This window comes from Nansenia antarctica, assembly GCF_963989245.1.
Source record: "Nansenia antarctica genome assembly, chromosome: 7".
NCBI classification, from domain to species: domain Eukaryota; kingdom Metazoa; phylum Chordata; class Actinopteri; order Argentiniformes; family Microstomatidae; genus Nansenia; species Nansenia antarctica.
This window is the reverse complement of record NC_137677.1, coordinates 36846635-36865028: the sequence shown is the minus strand read 5'-3', so window position 1 is coordinate 36865028 and position 18394 is coordinate 36846635. Positions and strand designations below refer to the sequence as shown.

The 18394-nt window shown below is 43.5% G+C and overlaps 1 pseudogene across 1 annotated transcript; it reads right to left on the bottom strand.

The window, feature by feature from the left end:
- Positions 1-380: 380 nt before the first annotated feature.
- On the bottom strand, positions 381-13110 carry LOC308162301 (myosin-4-like; annotated as a pseudogene). Its single transcript has 32 exons — positions 12904-13110; positions 12481-12624; positions 12101-12257; positions 11954-11981; positions 11619-11733; positions 11203-11295; positions 11064-11127; positions 10876-10974; positions 10272-10375; positions 9891-10029; positions 9609-9727; positions 8364-8513; positions 8094-8264; positions 7147-7450; positions 6710-6774; positions 6512-6599; positions 6278-6395; positions 5911-6034; positions 5688-5824; positions 5326-5581; positions 4826-5068; positions 4470-4646; positions 4016-4161; positions 3697-3787; positions 2931-3320; positions 2660-2786; positions 2221-2339; positions 1799-1995; positions 1504-1687; positions 1156-1321; positions 826-950; positions 381-573 (listed from the first exon to the last, which is right to left on the bottom strand). The product of its transcript is annotated as a myosin-4-like (transcript).
- Positions 13111-18394: the final 5284 nt, after the last annotated feature.

Sequence of the window (18394 nt, the reverse complement as noted above, 5' to 3'; positions counted from 1 at the left end):
CAGCATCATCAAGGTGCAATTGGGCATCCTGGGAACAAACACAGAGTATTAAAACGTGTTGTTGTAGGACAATAGGATGGGTAAGGGATGCTTTCTTTGTGTTCCCTGAAACCCCTTCAATTACTTTAAACATCAGTTCACTTTATTCCTGTGTTCTATGGTATTGGCAAATAGACGAATACCTATCTCCATTTTCACGAGACTTGCAATGTTGCTCCTTTTTTTATTTTTAAGAATTTATTTTTATTTTGGGATTTATTTTACCTTGAGCTGTCCCTGGACGTTCCTCAGCTGTTTCTGGGCCTCGGCTGCCTGCCTGTTGGCGTGGCTCAGCTGGACCTCCATCTCGTTCAGGTCTCCCTCCATCTTCTTCTTCACCCTCAGGGCGTCGTTCCTGCTCCTCACCTCTGAGTCCAGGGTGCTCTGCATGGAGTCCACCACCCTTTGGCTGTTCCTCTTGATCTGCTCCATCTCCTCATCCTTCTCTGCCAGCTTCCTGTCCACCTCACCCTTGATCTGGTTCAGCTCCAGCTGCACACGCAGAATCTTGGACTCCTCGTGCTCCAGTGTACCCTGAACAAAACAAGTATTCACACTTTGTTTGTGGGGGGGAGTTATGGACTGCCACTCATGGACTAAGGGTTGCTCTGGTTAGGGGCCTGCCAGTGTATGTGATTCAAATGTGGGAATACATATAGGTATAGGAGGAGCAGGTCTGACTTAAACCACATATTTGATCTAAATGAGAGTAACGTGGACAGGAAAGGTTAAATAAAAGGAGGAGTATTGCTCCAATGAACAGGATTAAACAGCATTAGTTTCTACCTCAGCCTCCTCCAAGGCTGTCTGGATCTCAGACTTCTCTGTCTCCACAGTCTTCTTGGCCTTCTCCAGCTCATGGATGCTCTTGCCAGTCTCCCCGATCTGCTCAGTCAGGTCAGAGATCTCCTCTGCAAACATAAACACAGAAGTCATTCAGAACAGGGAGATTTTCTTTGTATTATATTGTGATAAGAAAAAAAGGTACAATTCTGTCAAAGCTAAGTGTATTAAAATATGTCTACATTGTTCTTAAGAACAAGGTCAATCATATGTGGCTTGATCAAATTAGACACCCCATCGCAAGCCAAATACAACTGCTGCTGTTGGACTCACGTTGCAGGTTCTTGTTCTCTCTCTTCAGAGTCTCCAGCTGATCCAAAGCCTCCTCATAAGAGTTCTTCATTTTGAAGATCTCCGTGCTCAGAGAACGAGCCTCCTTCTGAGCTCCTTCCAGCTCTGCCTGGCCCTCCTCGAACTTCTGCTTCCACTCTGCCAAGACCTAGAGAAATCCATGTGATTCATGTGATCCATGTAATATTTTGCCATTTTCTGTCCATTATTGTATTGAGGGCTTGGGGCTTTTGTAATAAGAAATATGATATAACAATACACCCATTTAATCAATTAAATTTAAGCCGATATGTTGCTAGCAAGGAATATATTTATTTTGTTATTTCACACCTTGTCAAAGTTCCTCTGCTTCTTGTCGAGGTTGGCAGCAAGAGCATTGGCTCTCTCCACGTCAATCATGAGGTCCTCCACCTCTCCCTGCAGCCTCTGCTTGGTCTTCTCCAGAGAGGCACACTTTGAGTTGGTCGCCTCGATGGTCTCCTCTGCCTCCTGCAGACGCTGGGCCAGCTTCTTCCTGTTCGACAGATGAAGGATTTTAAATCTTCACGTCTGAGGGATTGTGTCAGAGAATGTCTGCACATCTGGCTCTTGAGGTAAATGGTACAATATATTGTGTGTGACTCACTTGGCCTCCTCCAGCTCCTCAGTGCGCTGGACGGCATCAGTCTCGTACTTGGTCCTCCACTGAGCCACCTCACTGTTGGCCTTGGACATGCCGCGTTGCAGCTCTGCCTTGGCCTCCTGCTCCTCCTCAAACTGCTCCCTCAGGAGGTCACAGTCATGGCGAGCAGACTGGACACCGTGGGCCAGTGCGTTCTTAGCCTAGGGAGAGAAATAGAAGAGGCGACAGGGATAAAGAGAAGGAGAGAGAAGGACACAGAGAGAGAGAAGGACAGAGAGAGAGAAGGAGAGAGAGAGAAGGAGAGAGAGAGAAGGAGAGAGAGAAAAGGACAGAGAGAGAGAAGGACAGAGAGAGAATGTGTAAAAGCGTCAGTGAAGCTGTAGTCAAAATGTTGTGGTTGGTGGAGTCTACCTTGAGTCCCTTACCTTGACCTCCTCCTCAACAAGTCTCTTCAGCTCCTCAAGCTGCTGGACGAAGGCCTGTTTGCCTCTGGTCAGCTGGGACACCAGGGCCTCCTTCTCCTCAAGCTGCCGACCAAACTCACCTGTGGGGAACAGAGCATCTGGTTAATGGGGTATCTGTTCACTAATGGCCAAGTTTTAATGGTTAATGTTCATTGTTGTTGGTGGAGTAAGTTGTGTTGTAATGGACAAAAAGTAATCCTGCCAATACTTGCTATTCTAATTTGTATGTCAAGTTCGATTAATTCTAAGTGTTACTCCCAACTCTATTTCGTTATATAGTACTCTGCGATGACAATAAAGTTTAATCTAATCTAATCTAATCTACTGGTTAAGGGTATGGTATGGCGTGTGTAAGATGGTCCTAGATCAACTTCAACAGTATCTGGAGTATAATTTTTACCGTTCTCAGTCAGGAGTCTTGCCCTCTGTCCGCTCATGTCATTGACCTGGCGCACATTCTCATCATTCTTAGTCTTGATCTCGCTCAGCTGATCCTCAAGAGTACGGCACATCTTCTCCAGATTGCCCTGGTAGAGAAACATAAACCGTTATTACTTTACATGATTATCTTGTGCCAAGCACTGAGTGCCAGGCTTTGGACTTTGTACTTTGTGCTTTTTCACGTTTATTAGAATTGACCCCCAGAAACGCTGATCCATACAAACACTGACCTTAGACTTGGCGACGGCCTCCATGTTGCTGGAGAGGTCATCAATCTCCATCTTGTACTCGCTCTTCTCCTTCTCCAGCTTCTGCTTGACGCGCTGCAGGTTGTCGATCTGCTCGCCAAGCTCTGCCACGCTGTCCGCCTGCTTCTTCCTCAGAGCGGAAGCGGTGGACTCGTGCTGCAGGGTGGACTCCTCTAGGTCGCGTCTCAGTTTCTGGAACTCGGCCTCGCGCTTCTTGTTCATCTCTATCTGAGAAGCGGTAGCACCTCCGGCCTCCTCCAGCCTCTCGCTGATCTCCTCAAGTTCCCTGGAGAGATCGGCCCTCTGCTTCTCCACCTTAGCCCTGGCAGCGCGCTCAGCCTCGATCTCCTCCTCCAGCTCCTCAATACGGGCCTACAATGGGGAGACACAAACAGAGAGCTGAAATCAACAACACAGTCAAAACAAAGGATACACAAATGATTATTTTATTATTAAGATGTGTTTATCCAAAGCAGCTTACAGTTAACATACGGAACGGAGTCTATGGTGTTTAAGCATCATGCTTGAACTAACTGAACCATTGAAAACCAGGACTGTGCTAACACGAGGATAAATAAATTGATCACTGTTTCTGATAGCAATCCTGACCATGGTAACTGTAGTGTTAATGGTAACTGTAGTGTTAATGGTAGGCATGGTAACTGTAGTGTTAATGGTAGGCATGGTAACTGTAGTGGTGTTAGACACTGTACAGCCAACTGAGCCGTCTGACGGTCCTGTTCGGTACCTGGAGTTCCTTGATCTTCTTCTGGTTCTGAGCTCCCAGTGACTGTTCATCCTCAATCTTGGCGAGGAGCTGGGCGGTCTCGAAGTCCTTCCTGAAGAACACAAACACATTGATTGCAGTTTGGAAGTGGAAGTGGTTCATAGCATTCACTTTGGTTTACAGAAAGACATCTGTCCAGATTTGTGTATTTTCGAATTCAATAGAAACATGTTTTTGTTTGTTTAAACACAATGCTGGTTCTGACTATTGCAACAATGTAAAGAAAAATAATGTTCAATTTATATCAAATCCAACTTTGTGGTCATTTGTTTGTGTTTACTTCTTGATCTTCTCATCAGCCTGCTGCTTGTCATTCTCCAGGTCCATTACGGACTCCTGGGCCAGTTTCAGATCACCCTCCAGCTTTCTCTTGGCTCTCTCTAGGTCCATACGGAGCTTCTTCTCTTGCTCCAGAGAACCCTCAAGCTAGACGAGAAACACACATATTTGTCAACAAAATCTAAATAATGAACAACAATGTCGTTGATAAAGTACACTAGATGAATAAAGTAAAGCCTTTTAGAGCATAAACTGGGGTGCAGGTTCATGATGATTGCCTCAAACTAAACGAGCAACCTTAGCTTTCATACTATAATAGCCATCTAATAATGCTTAGCTTGTATGTGACTGTTTCATGTTCTTGTGAGTTTTAACTTATGGAAGACAATGAGCTTTACTCTTTCATTACAATCTTGGTTGACACTAGCACAGCTTTGTGTTCATTGGCCACTCACATCGTCCACTTGCTGTTCCAGCTTGGTCTTAGCCTTGGTCAGAGTGTTGACTTTGTCCTCCTCTGCCTGCAGGTCGTCCAGTGTCTGCTGGTGGGCCTCTTGCAGGGCTTTCTTCTCCTTGCTGAGCTTTGCAACAGCCTCATCCTGAGATGCCATTTCCTCAGTCAGGTTTTTAACCTGAACACAGCCACAACAGAGTCGCTTGTCACTTCACCTCACAAAGGGAAACAGTTTATATTGAATATACTGTCACTTGTAAATCATGTTCTCTCTTTCCAGGACCAACACAACACAGATTAATTGATTGTTTGACATTGACAGTTTGATCAGAGTGTAGTTTGTATGTGATATGAGACCTTGTTTTCAGTGGCGTGTTTCTCCTTCTCCACTTTGGCCAGAGTTAGCTCCAGGTCATCAATGTCTTTCTTCAACTCAGAACACTCATCCTCCAGCTTCCTCTTCTTGGCTGTCAACTCAGCATTGATCTCCTCTTCATCTTCCAGCCTCTCGGTCGTCTCTTTGAGTTTGGCCTCCTGCTGGATCTTGCTCTTGATGAGCCCCTCGCACCTCTCCTCAGCATCGTTCAGACAGTCTCCTTCCTGGTTTCGGGAGGGAAGAAAAAGTCAATGTGTCTCAATGTGTATTCAAATATAAACTGATTCTAGTCCAAGGGCACACAGTAAATCAATACAAATCTATGACAAATGCAAACTTAGGGACAAATGGTTGTGTGAGAGAGAGAGAGAGAGAGAGAGAGAGAGAGAGAGAGAGAGAGAGAGAGAGAGAGAGAGAGAGAGAGAGAGAGAGAGAGAGAGAATGTGTGTGTGTGTGTGTCCTTGTGAGCCCGGTCACTCACAGATGCAACTTGGAGGGCAAGGTCATTCTTCTCTTGCAGGAGTGATACCATCTTCTCCTCCAGGTCCTTCTTCCGGGCCTCTGCCTTAACCAGATTAGCTTTGCATTTCTCATAGTCTTCCTTCATGTTGGCCAGCTCCTTCTCTGTCTCAGCGCTCTGCAGCAGAGGCTTGATCTTGTAGTAGACCTTCATCCATGGCCAATGTTTGACATTCATGAATGAGCGGACGTTGTACTGGATGGTGTAGATGGACTCTCTGGTTGACAAGAGGAAGGCAATTGTCGCATAGTGAGTTTTATGCTTTTGAAAGGCACATTTATATTTAAAAGATTTTGCTAAAGAGATTATCCTCCATCCCATACCTCCTCTCCATCATCTTCACGAACTCCCTCCTCATCAGGTATGCGCGGCAGAGAGCCTGAGTCATGGTAACCAGATTTGCCAACTTCTCATCTCGCATCTCCTCCAAGACACCCAGAAGACCAGCTTTGAAGAACACCTGAGCACAGATAAACAGGCATGTCCAAAGGAGGAGTTACACATTGTAACATATAGGAAAATTGTTATGTGGCAACATCTCCTGACCTTGGTGTGTCCAAACTTGTACTCATCGTGAGGAATATCAATGGACCCGAGCAGCTTCTCAGAAGCCTTCTTGTTGTCCATGAACTGACCCTCAGGGATGACACCGGCATTCAGTACTTTGTACCTGTATGGGGAGAATTGTTAAATATGTTACTGCTGTTGCTTGGGACTACAGATGGAAATCAGCCATGGAGGCTAAAGTTGCTCCATGTACTGCTGTTAATTAATGGGGACTGACACGAAACTATGAACTAATAAACTAAACTAAAATAATTCTGTCATGGAAGGGCACTATTGTGTGTGTGTGTGTGTGTGTGTGTGTGTGTGTGTGTGTGTGTGTGTGTGTGTGTGTGTGTGTGTGTTCTACCTCTGCTTGAAGTCAGCATAGAGGATTCTGCTGGGGAAGCCCTTCCTGCAGATCCTGATACCTTCCAGTACACCGTTACACCTCAGCTGGTGGATAACCAGGAAGTTCTCCATCAGACCTGGAAAACAAAAATGCATCTTAACCCTTAAATAAACCTGTACAATAATGTAAGGATAGTAATGATTAGTAGTTTAATCATGGGCTTAATCTGTCGTATGTCTCTCTGTGTCGTACCTGGAGTCTTTGACTCGTTGGGGATGAGGCAGCGCACAAAGTGAGGGTGGGTGCTCCTCAGGTTGGTCATCAGCTTTTGCAAGTTCTCCTGTGAGGGGTTACAAAACATAGTGCTCTCACAAAAAATGCACACTTAATTCACACTTTTGAAGAGATAGTACTTTTCAACAGACACTGGCAGGCAGGAAGAAAGCTCACCCTGAACTGGGAGGACACAGTCTGCATGGAACCTCCCTTCTTCTTGCCTCCCTTCTTTGTAGTGTCTTTTTCAAAGAGTAAAACAAAGTGTTATAAATCTCTGATCAACTCCCTTCAATGTTTGTTCATTAAAGTAGAAATGGCGCTGGCCACGGAATAGTAAAACATTTCAGCTGTATAGCCAAATAGTCAGGGTCAGGTTAGGGTCAGGGTCAGGTTTAGGGTTAGGGTCAGGGTTAGGGTCAGAGTCAGGGTTAGGGTTAGGGTCAGGGTCAGGGTCAAGCTTAAGGTCAGGATCAAGTTAGGGTTTGACTCAGGTTTACTCAATATGTACATTGAGTTGTGGGTAATTTCATGGCTAAAATTATGTTGTGTCTGCCCGGCTTAATGCTAATTATCGTGCTAATGCTTAGTTATTAACATGATGCAAATGTTACCTTCAGCTGCAGGAGCAGGATAAAGGAGGGGCAGCAGTTTGACTGAGGACTTCTGGTACAGCTGGATCACAGAGTCGTTCAGGGGATCCTTGTTCTTGTCCAGCCAGCCAGTGATGTTGTAGTCCACAATGCCAGCGTAGTGCACCAGGGAGAAGTGGGCCTCAGCCTTGCCCTTGGCAGGCTTGGGCTTCTCAAACGCCTTGGTTTTGCCAAGATGTGTGTTGTTCAGCTTGTCCTTGAAGGTGGTGTCTGAAGACTTGGGGAACATGCACTCCTCCTCTAGGATGGAGAAGATGCCCAATGGCTGTGCAGAAAGAGATTTGAATTAAATTAGTAAGTTGGTATTTACACTATTTTCATGTTTATAACTTCAACAGTCACTGTTATAAGTTGATAGCCATGTGGTGGAAGCATATGAACCCTTTAAACACATTGTTTTCTATATGCAACATCTGGTGTTAAACACTTGGTTAAAGGTGTGTATCAGACTAATGTACAAAAGTAAAGTACTGTATTTAATGAGACTTCCTAATAAAGACACCTTCTGGTGGCTGATTGTCATAATTACACCAGCGTAAGTTCTCTGGAAAAACTGTCTATAAACAACGGAAATTCTGCTCTTATAGAATTGTCTCACACGTGGTCAAAGGGTGAGTTTCTGAAATTATACATAGTCTGAAAATTCCTACTTGAAATGTTAATGTTGAGTAAATGTTGGGATGCAACATCAGCCGTTAATGAGTGTAATCAGACCTTTATGCTTTTATGGCTCAAAAAAGCTGAATGAAAACATGCATTCAGACTGGATCTCTTTATCACACATATGAGTTATAACTGACTATATATATAAAAAATAATAAAAAATAATAATATTATTCATAATAATAACAATAATAACAATAACAACAATAATAATAATAATAATAATAATAATAATTGCTGCTTACCTTCTCAATAAGCTCAATGCAGGCAGCCAAGTCCATGCCGAAGTCAATGAACGCCCAGACGATTCCCTCCTTCTTGTACTCCTCTTGCTCCAGGACGAACATAGTGTGGTTGAAGAACTGTTGCAGTTTCTCATTGGTGAAGTTAATACACAGCTGCTCCATGCTGTTGTACTGTTGATGGAATTTGAGAATAAAGGAATATTTTCATCATACATGGCTGTTAATCTTTCAGAATAACAACATGTTTTCTTGTTTTGACAACATACTCACATCAAAGATCTCAAAACCAGCAATGTCGAGCACACCGATGTAGAACTGCCTTGCATTCTTGGTGTCCAACTGTTCATTGATACGGATGACCATCCACAAGAACATCCTCTCGTAGAGGGACTTAGCCAGAGCCATCACAGAATTGTTGACCTGGAAAAAAAATACTTCTAGTTAATAACTGAGATATTGACCATGTGTAGGCCAGGTGATGCAGGTGGAGGGTCGTTTTTAGGGTTTAAGGATTAGGGCACTGAATCAGAGAAACTATATACAAGTATTGTGACTGCATGAACTTGGAGAGAGGGAGGGGCGCTGTGTGTTTGTCTTTCTTTTTCTGTGTTGATGTTTCTGTTGGACTTCATTGATATTGGTATTGACTGATTTGGGCATTTGTGTTTTATGACGTCTCAACATTGTTGAACCTCTGGGTGGCACCTACACGCAAGCACTATAAAACCAAGGGCCCTGTTATGCACTTCTTAACTTGCCGTCTTAAGTCTTAATTAAGACGCACCGCCAGGTTAAGACCTACCGCCACCCTTATTATGCGCTTCATACGCGCTACTGCTATTATGCAGGTGTCCCTAGGCGCCCACACATAAGACATAAGACTCCCGTGCATATATTACTCATTGTGGGAGTGTTCATATGTTAATGAAGTGCGTTAGGCGCCCCTGCTATTATGCGATCTGAGTTTGCGCCTAGCGCTAAGAAGTGGTTTGAAAAGTTCTTAGGCGCTAGACTTCATGCACGTTTTCAAACACGGCCGCTGCTACTTCTTCCTACGCCTGTTTCACCACCTCGGCTCGGGGAGGATTTCGCGCCGTTCCAAAGATTGCGAACTGACGAGCCTTGACCTCATGCACAAGCTTGTTACTTTCTTCTGCAGAGAAGCGCGCTGACCTCCTTCTTAGGACTTCCATAATAGCATAGCGCTAATGACTTAACGCAGACGGTTCTTAAAGGGAATGGCACCTGGCACGCTGATTGGGTTGATTGAGAAGACGCCCAAAACACACCCATGACTAATTTCTGGGCTTAGCACCGGGTTTTAGGCGCCCACTACCGCACGCATAATAGCAAAGTGGCCTTGACCACGCCTCCACGTCTTAAGTTTAGATTTACCGCCTCGTCTTATTGCTTAAGACTTATGAAGTGCATAATAGGGCCCCAAATGTTTTTCAAGATTGTTCACAATATGGCAAAACAAATATAGATGGTATGATAATAATATGTATGCCCTACCTGAGGCACTGTCTGTCCCTTGGTCACATACTCATTGCCGACCTTCACTCTGGGGTAGCACAGAGCTTTGAGCATGTCGGCTGAGTTCAGGCCCAGGAGGTAGGAGATTTTATCAGCCACTGGAAAGAGAAGGAGCAACAGACTCAAGGACAGAGCCATACAAGACTGCTTGTGTCTTATTCTGTCAACAAGTCCTAGTTTTATTCTGATGTTTCATGATTGATTTGGGCATTTGTGCTAAATGTTGTTTTGTTCATGTTTGGGGCCGGAGGTGGAACTCACCCTCTTGGCCGTCTGGCTCGGCCTGCTCCTCACGCTGCTTCTGCTTGAAGTGCATGTTGCCATGTTGCATGACAGCACCTGTCAGCTTGTAGATGTACGCTTTCTCATCATTGTTGAATCCCAGGACGTCAATGGCGTCCTGAAAGACAGAGATTTCATGTTAGCGAGGACAGAAAACAGTGAGGAATTGAAGATAAACTCACACTGTCAGAATGGATGGAAATGTCAGACTTCTCTATTCCTCTAGTAGACTAGCAGCACAATAGGATTTTGACAATGTTATATAGAGTGCTCTTGTGGATGCCCCTATAAGAGTAGGCATAAACACTGGGTACACCAAAAGAAACATTGATACAAAGAAAAACCCTTTGTGTGACTCACATCTGTGGCGTCCAGCTCGACCTTGTCGTCGATACTGGCCACAGTGATATGCCCCTGGCTGATCATGGGGAAATCATAGGGGTTGGTGGTGATGAGGCACATTTCTGTGGAGAACAGAGAACAAAGTTGTTTATTAAATCAAATACATGATGTGCTCAACCAAGCACATTACTCAACCAAAGCCCAATTCTTATGCCTCTTATACCTAGATCTAGGGTTCTATATCTCTATCTCTACCTAGATATCTCTTATACCTAGATCTAGGGTTCTATATCTCTTCTCTACCTATATATCTCTTATACCTAGATATCTCTATCTCTACCTACACATCTCTTATACCTAGATCTAGGGTTCTATATCTCTATCTCTACCTACATATCTCTTATACCTAGATCTAGGGTTCTATATCTCTATCTCTACCTACATATCACTTATACCTAGATATCTATATCTCTATCTCTACCTAGATATCTCTTATACCTAGATATCTATATCTCTATCTCTACCTAGATATCTCTGACTCTACTTAGTGCCGCAGCTCCTATATGAGTAATTCACTTTCACAGCAGGGAGGTAGTTTTCCCTGCTCTCTGCTTTGACGTACCAACGATCTCAGGTTTGTGGTTGGTCATCATCTGGTAGAAGATGTGGTAACCCCTCTCATCAGGAAGCTGGAAGGACACCCTGGACTTCTCCAGCAGATCTGATAGAGAGAACAGGAGAGAAACGTGTAAAGTATTGCCAAACCTTTTTTGTAGAGTAAGTATGGAGAAATGACTAATACCAACTTACAGGTCTCAATGTCAGCACTAGCCAGTTTGCCGGACGTAGCGAAGTGAATCCTGATGAATTTACCCTAAGGTAGAACAAGGCGGTTAGAAAACATTCAACAAAAAAACTACAACTGCCAAAGTGTTTTCCTCATACTTACAAAGCGAGACGAGTTGTCGTTCCTCACAGTCTTGGCATTACCGTAAGCCTCCAGCAGGGGGTTAGCTGCAATGATCTGATCCTCAAGAGACCCCTGAATGAGACAAAGTTGCTAAAGCGTTAGTAACTGAAAATCTCTCATATTTCATGTCTCTTTCAGCAACATCTGTTCCTTTTAGCTGAGAAGGTGGCTATAGTGAGGTACAGACCTCATGAACAATCCTTTAATGAAATGTGATTGGCTCCCAGTCTAATGCCCATGGTTCCACCCAGCTGTCTCTGAGCCTACTGGCTCCCAACAGCACATATACCCACCCCAAACCCTCTGTCAAACTAGAAGAAATTAGAGAAAAGTTGATGTGTTTTGAATCATTCACCTCAACTTACTCTAAATGGTGACACACAAGCACAACTTACCTTGATTTTACCAGAGCTCCCAGATGATTCTCCCTTTCCTCCTGCCACAGCAATGGTGGCAAAGTACTGGATGACACGCTTGGTGTTGACAGTCTTTCCAGCACCGGATTCTCCACTGGTTAATACACAGAAAGTTTAGGGTTAGGATCATATCAGCATTCATTAAGCAAGAAAATAAAATGACATTGCTATAACTTTTACGTTAACGTAAAACGTTTTATAACCAAATCAATGTTCTCAAATATTCTCACTCTGTTACTCAATATTGACTTCATAATACCTAACATACATAAAGGAACACTTTTTGAAAAGTAACATGTTAGTGAACAACTTACGTAATCAGGACGGACTGATTCTCTCTATCTGCAAGCAAAGAAACACATTGTTCAGACTCATCCCCTGGATTTTGGTACATTATTGCATTCAAGGCATCATCATAAAGTCACACATCTAACTATCCATCCATCCATGAGAGCTCGTACCAGTCATCATGAACTGAAAGGCGTTGTCAGAGACAGAGAAGATATGGGGTGGAGCCTCCATACGCTTCTTCCCTCTGTAGGCGTCAACAACTGACTGGTCGTACACGGGGAGCCACTTGTAGGGGTTCACCGTGGCGCAGAAGAGACCAGAGTAGGTCTGGATAAAGTGGATAAAATATGTGAATTAGACAAGTCAGATTAGCTGGAATGTGGACGTTTAGGTATCGTTGAACATACTGATATGCTGTATGATGATGTTCTCTGCATTTGCTAATGTGTGCTAGGTTTCTGGAGTTCACTGATGTGTATGTATCTCTTATGGGTTAGAGTTAGGGTTAGGTTTAGGTTTCTGTGTTCACTGATGTGTATGTATCTCTTACGTAGATCATCCATGCTGCGTAACGCTCTTTGAGGTTATACAGCACAGAGGCTTCATTCAGGTAGGTCATCATGGCCATGTCCTCTATCTTGTCATACTTTGGGGGGTTCAATTGCAGGATGTCATCTTCTTTGAAGTCTTTAGTCTGAAACACAGTGGGAAATCTAGATTACACTCAAATCAACTGTACTGATCACTTTTTACTGATGAAATGTTGGTACAAGGTTAATTGAATCACAGTACCAGTGCTTTACGATCCTCCACACTACTTGAATATTACTATTTTTTTATGTTGATCAATAACATTTTTGTTAACTATGTGTGTTGAAAGGTTCAACCTGCTCAAGGAAGCAGCAGTTTGGCTAAAGGTTATAGATTATAGGTTATAGGTTAAAAGTGTATAGGTTATATGTGAAAGGCTTACCTCCTGACTGACTATGAGTTTCACACTGATTTTTGCACCATCCCTGGCCACAATTGTACCCTTGAGGTACAACTCCACCTTGTCAGTCACATAGCAGGCGTTCTTAGCATCAAAGGGTGCGCTCTGAGCTTCGATCCTCTCCCTCTCTGGCTTACGAAGGTAAATGGCAGCTGGGCCATAAATGGCCATCTCCGCGTCCGTACTCATGGTGGCGACTCACTAGGAAAGATTAAACCACAAACATGTTTGAGTCTTACTAACCCTCCCCAGTCAACAGAGTTAGAGGCAGTATATTTAACAGAATGTATTCTTAGAATGTAAACACTCAAATATCTCACCTTGTTTTCTCCACCCAGATGAAATCGTTTTCTTTGTGGTCCAAGCTATTACAGTCAGCTAGGAAGCAATCAAAGACAATACAATAATAAAATAAAGGGTGAATACTTGGTAACATATGTCAGGACCTACACCTCAGAAAGTAGAGGCCCCTTCTGACCAGAAACAAGTTAGAAGATCGCACCATTAAAGGTCCAGTATGTATAGATGTTTAAAATAGTGAAAAGTGTCCATGATATGTCCATGATAAATAGAAGAGTGCTTAGCATTTTGTAATATCTGGTGTTGGGTTGGACACTGGCCTTCCTTGTGCGTATTTAACGTTTGGTTTGATTGGAAGGATATGCACGTGTATAGTAGATAGAAATAGAAAACAGCATATGCACATTTTCAGATGTTCAGTATGGCCGACATGTAAAACTACATGCTGGACCTTTACATTTTCACTTCAATGTCCTGCTATATACATGCTATATACTGTACATGCCCACTTTCTTACAAACTGTGTGAAGTCAAAATAATGTATCATCTGTCACAAAGTAATAAAGTAATGCCACTTCAATGTTGAATAGAATACATGAGTTGTTCCAGAGCTAATCATGTGAAGTCCTATGTGGCAGCAAACACAAACAGTCTCACAGAGACACAGAAATCATGTAAGGAGGTGGTGGGTCTTACCACAGAGGATGAATCTGCCTGTGGATGCTGTGGCCTCAGTCTCCTTATATCTGGTTCCAGAGTGCCAACCAAGCAGAAGTTAATTATGGACCACACTGCTGGAGGAGCTGGACTGGATGAGAGACTCAGCTGTTTAACTTTAGGCCCTTTTCTGATGTGATATTCATTTCTTTCTCTTCTCTTGCAAACTTGTTACTATTCCAGATCTTTCCACTGCTACTCCTCCTACAACTTTTAAGATAGAATCACCAATCCAATTTTTCAACATGCAGAGATGTCTTATTGAAGATGCAATATTTATTATTATTATTATTATTTTAAAAATAATTGTTATACTTACTCCACTACTTACACTAAAGTGCAATTATTAACATGGAGGTCTAATTATCAACATGGAGATTTATGAAAACAAAAACATGACTTTGTTCTACCTCTTCTGCTCTTACATCTTTCAAAGTATTCGCATCAATATTTACAATGTGGATATTACGAATCCTGATTAAAAAATACAATTAATGAAATGAAATGAAAAAATGAAAAGAAACTCTCTGATAACTATTATACTTTTTCTGTACCTCCCAAAACTCCCATCTGTTAACATGGTGGACATCCCATAATAATGTTTACATGTACAGCTGGGGCACTTCACAGTCCCTCATGAACTTGTCAATGCAACAGAACTGAGTCACTTTCAAGAGAGAAAAATCATATGGTGTTTATTGACCTTCATTATGGTCTGCTGAAATGGGGTTCATTGACCTTCATTATGGTCTGCTGTGCCCAAAAACATTCTCTCAGTGAAGTGACTGATGGGCATTTAGGTTGGACCAATCACAGCATCCATATCTTTGATTACGGGACCAAACTGGACTTCATAGGGAGCTGAGGGTTACTCAACCAAGAGACAAACAAACTGGTTTCTATCTATTAGCCCTAGTGGTTCCCAATGGGGGTCCTTGGGTCTAGAAGGACAATATCAACAGTGTCAAAAGCTGTACAGAAATCAGGAACTGCAATGCCAGTAACAGTGCTCTGGCCTGAAGCAGCAATAAGTCATCAACTACAGTCCTTTGACTAAAGCTACTTTGATGTTGGGGCCTAAAACCTGTCTGAAGGCTCTCATAATTGCTAGTGAGCTGCTGGTCTACTACTTTCTCAAGTCTTAGTTGCGGCTGGGCGACCGGGAGATGCAGAAGCCTCCTCTATCACCTGCAGGCCAAAGGCCAATCGGAGCCAAGCAGTAGATGGAGGCTGCGCTCCGATGTCTCACCTCTGCTAACCCGGCCTCCTGGAGTTCCCAGCTGTCCTGGGTTGAGTACGCCTTGCACTGTTCCCTTAGTTACCAGCCCCCCTTGTTCCCTGCGCATGGAGGAGGACATCATCGAGGACATCATGGAGTAAGACATCATGGAGGACATCATGGAGGACATCATGGAGGACATCACATTATTTTTTATTTTTTTTCATGGAGGACATCATGGAGGAGAACATCATGGAGGACATCATGGAGGACATCATGGAGTAAGACACCATGGAGGACATCATGGAGTAAGACATCATGGAGGAGGACATCATGGAGGACATCATGGAGGAGGACATCATGGAGGACATCATGGAGGAGGACATCATGGAGGACATCATGGAGGAGGACATCATGGAGGAGGACATCATACTTCCCAAGGCAGAAGGCTTTTAGCTCATCTTTTAGCCAATCTTCCTGTCAAAGTGGCATAGGGTTAGGGTTAGGCCCTACGAGCCAGAAAGATCGCAAGGATTCTAACCCTAACCCTAACGAATTACTAAACCGAGGGAACGGATTACTAAACCGAGGGAACAGATTTACTAAACCGAGGGAACAGATTCACACATCAAATATTGTTTTCTACCATGTGACCCCAGGGGGGCTCCGTAGGTTTGTTTCGAGTTCGCTGTCGTTTAGTTTAGTTTTGAGTTTCCTTTATTCCGCTATATAATTTGAGAAGCCATGGGCAAGTGTAGATTTAATGAGCTGTGGTTAGACAAAAGCGCGTTTAAGGCCTGGTTGAAAGCTGTAGATGGAAATGAGCACGAAGCCTGTTGGACTTTGTGGGATGAGGGGAAAGTCCAGTCAAGGTACCTGGGGTCCCAATTCATGGGACATGCAGCAGCGCAGGACTTGTTGGCGAATGTCAAAGTAAGTAACGCAAAAATCAATTATTGATCAGTTCCATTTGGTAGCTATTGTTCTACAATGCTACTAGCTGTAGTGTGTCACAGCTAACTTTATATCAGTGGGCCTATTGTAGGCTAACGTTAACTTAGCCTACTTGTCTCATCTGTGAACATACTACATGTATATACATTTTTAGCTTAATAGGAATGAGTGTTTGAGTACATTTGAAATGATTGTTGTTAGCCAATATTTTAATTATCACAGACATTTGAATAGTCTTAGTCACCCTTCCTGTAGCTGCAATTAAGTATATGCCTACACATTGTTCATCCTGCAACCCTTGTTGTTTTCATTTGTAATGCTGAACTCTGCTATGAACAACATGGATATGTTGCATTCATGTTTATGTTTCAGGAGTGTGTTAACCAGCTCCATCTAAGGAGAAGAGGCAGAGGCCAAGTCTGGCACGAAGATGGCAGAGCTAATCTCCAAGTCAAACATCCTGCGAAAGGGCAGCCAGGAGAAGTTGGCTGAGCTTGAGATAATTGAGAAGGAGATAGAGGCAAAGAGAGCAAAGCTCAGAAACATTAAGTGAATTTTGTTGTTGTTGGGGACCTGTTCGGTTTTCACAGAAATGCCCCCAAGTAGTTCCTCCCCAGCTCTGTTACATAGTCTTGTCTCTTTGTAGACAGTATGTAACATTAAGCTGTTATAAACTTTTGTACACGTTGTTCTCTTCACGTTGAAGTGACTTTCTACCGTTAACTGTTAATGTTAATAAATTTACTTTTGAGTAATTATGGGACTTATTTATTTTATATTAATTATCCTTCAGACTTTTTTTGTAACTTGCATTTTTTGTAACTTGATTCAACTATTTGAAATGCCCCCTCAGTGATGTCTTCTAATTTAGGATGTGGCAGGTTTGGGATTGTTGCTATCTGAGCTGGACACCAGGGAACACCGCCTTCTAGGGACCTGATCAGAGTCTATTTTTAAGTTTATTTTAAAGAGACTCTTAAATCAGGTTTACGATTTAAAGAGACCACAGTCTGTGGAAGAGAGGTAGAGAAGAGAGGACAAGTATATTACAACAGACAACATCAATAACCCCCGTGGCCATTCCCCCACACCCCCGACGCTCAAGGCCAAGGGTGGGGGTTCGTTAGAGTGGCTGCTGTTAGGGTACGGGGTCCTGGGGGGCAGGAAACATGTCCAACCCTTCTATTGAACAGGTTTGACCTAGAACACTTGGAATATTATAAACGTTGTAAATCAGTAGAACCATTTTAAAGTGTTCCCTCTTGTATTTCAATGAATGAGTTCAATACAGTCTGAGGTTGTTCAGTATGAGGTTGTTCATTCCTCTAAGGAGCAGCTGTTGTCTCTGGCTTAACACTGTGGAGACCACAGGACTTCACTTCAGACGGGATGAATGGAGCCTCAGCTATTTAGTCTTGTCATCCAGCCCACCATGTCTTGAGGCCTAGAACCACTACACGTCATAACAGCAGTCAACTTTATGTAGAGATCAAATCAAAAGCGTAGGATGTCGTAGGCTGTGAAACTGTAGTCTTGATTACTTGTTGGATCCAAATTAAATTCTTCTGCATAGCATTGCCTTGGCGTCTCTGTGAGCTGTCTAGTAACACTGTTCCAACCTTGGACCGGGCTGTGCTGCTACAAAAGACCTGCCAACCTTGGACCGGGCTGTGCAACTCAATGGACTGCACTTACTGTATATAACACCTTATTCCAAAGCTCTTTACAACGGCCTCTCATTCACCCATTCACACACACATTCACACACCAATGGCAGCCAGCTACCATACAGGGCGCCGGCCCGCTCATTGGGAGCAATTTGGAGTTCAGCGTCTTGCCCAGGGACACCTCAACCAGTGGCCAGTCTGGGATCGAACCGCCGACGTTGCGTAGAACTAGACCAGACCTAGAACTAGACCAGACATAGAACTAGACCAGACATAGAACTAGACCAGACATAGAACTAGACCAGACATAGAACTAGACCAGACATAGAACTAGACCAGACATAGAACTAGACCAGACATAGAACTAGACCAGACATAGAACTAGACCAGACCTGCCAAACCAGGTCCAGGGTGAAGCTGGTGACTTGTTACTTGGCATCTGTTAGATGTTCAAAAGTCTTATGGCATGGAGGTAAAAACTGTCTGTATGCTGCAAAGAATACCTCTGTGTCATTGGCTGCTATAGGCATAAATGGAGAGAAACTCATGGTGTGGCCCCCATCTTCCCCTGACCTCAACCCTATTGAGAACCTTTGGAGCATCCTCAAGCAAAATA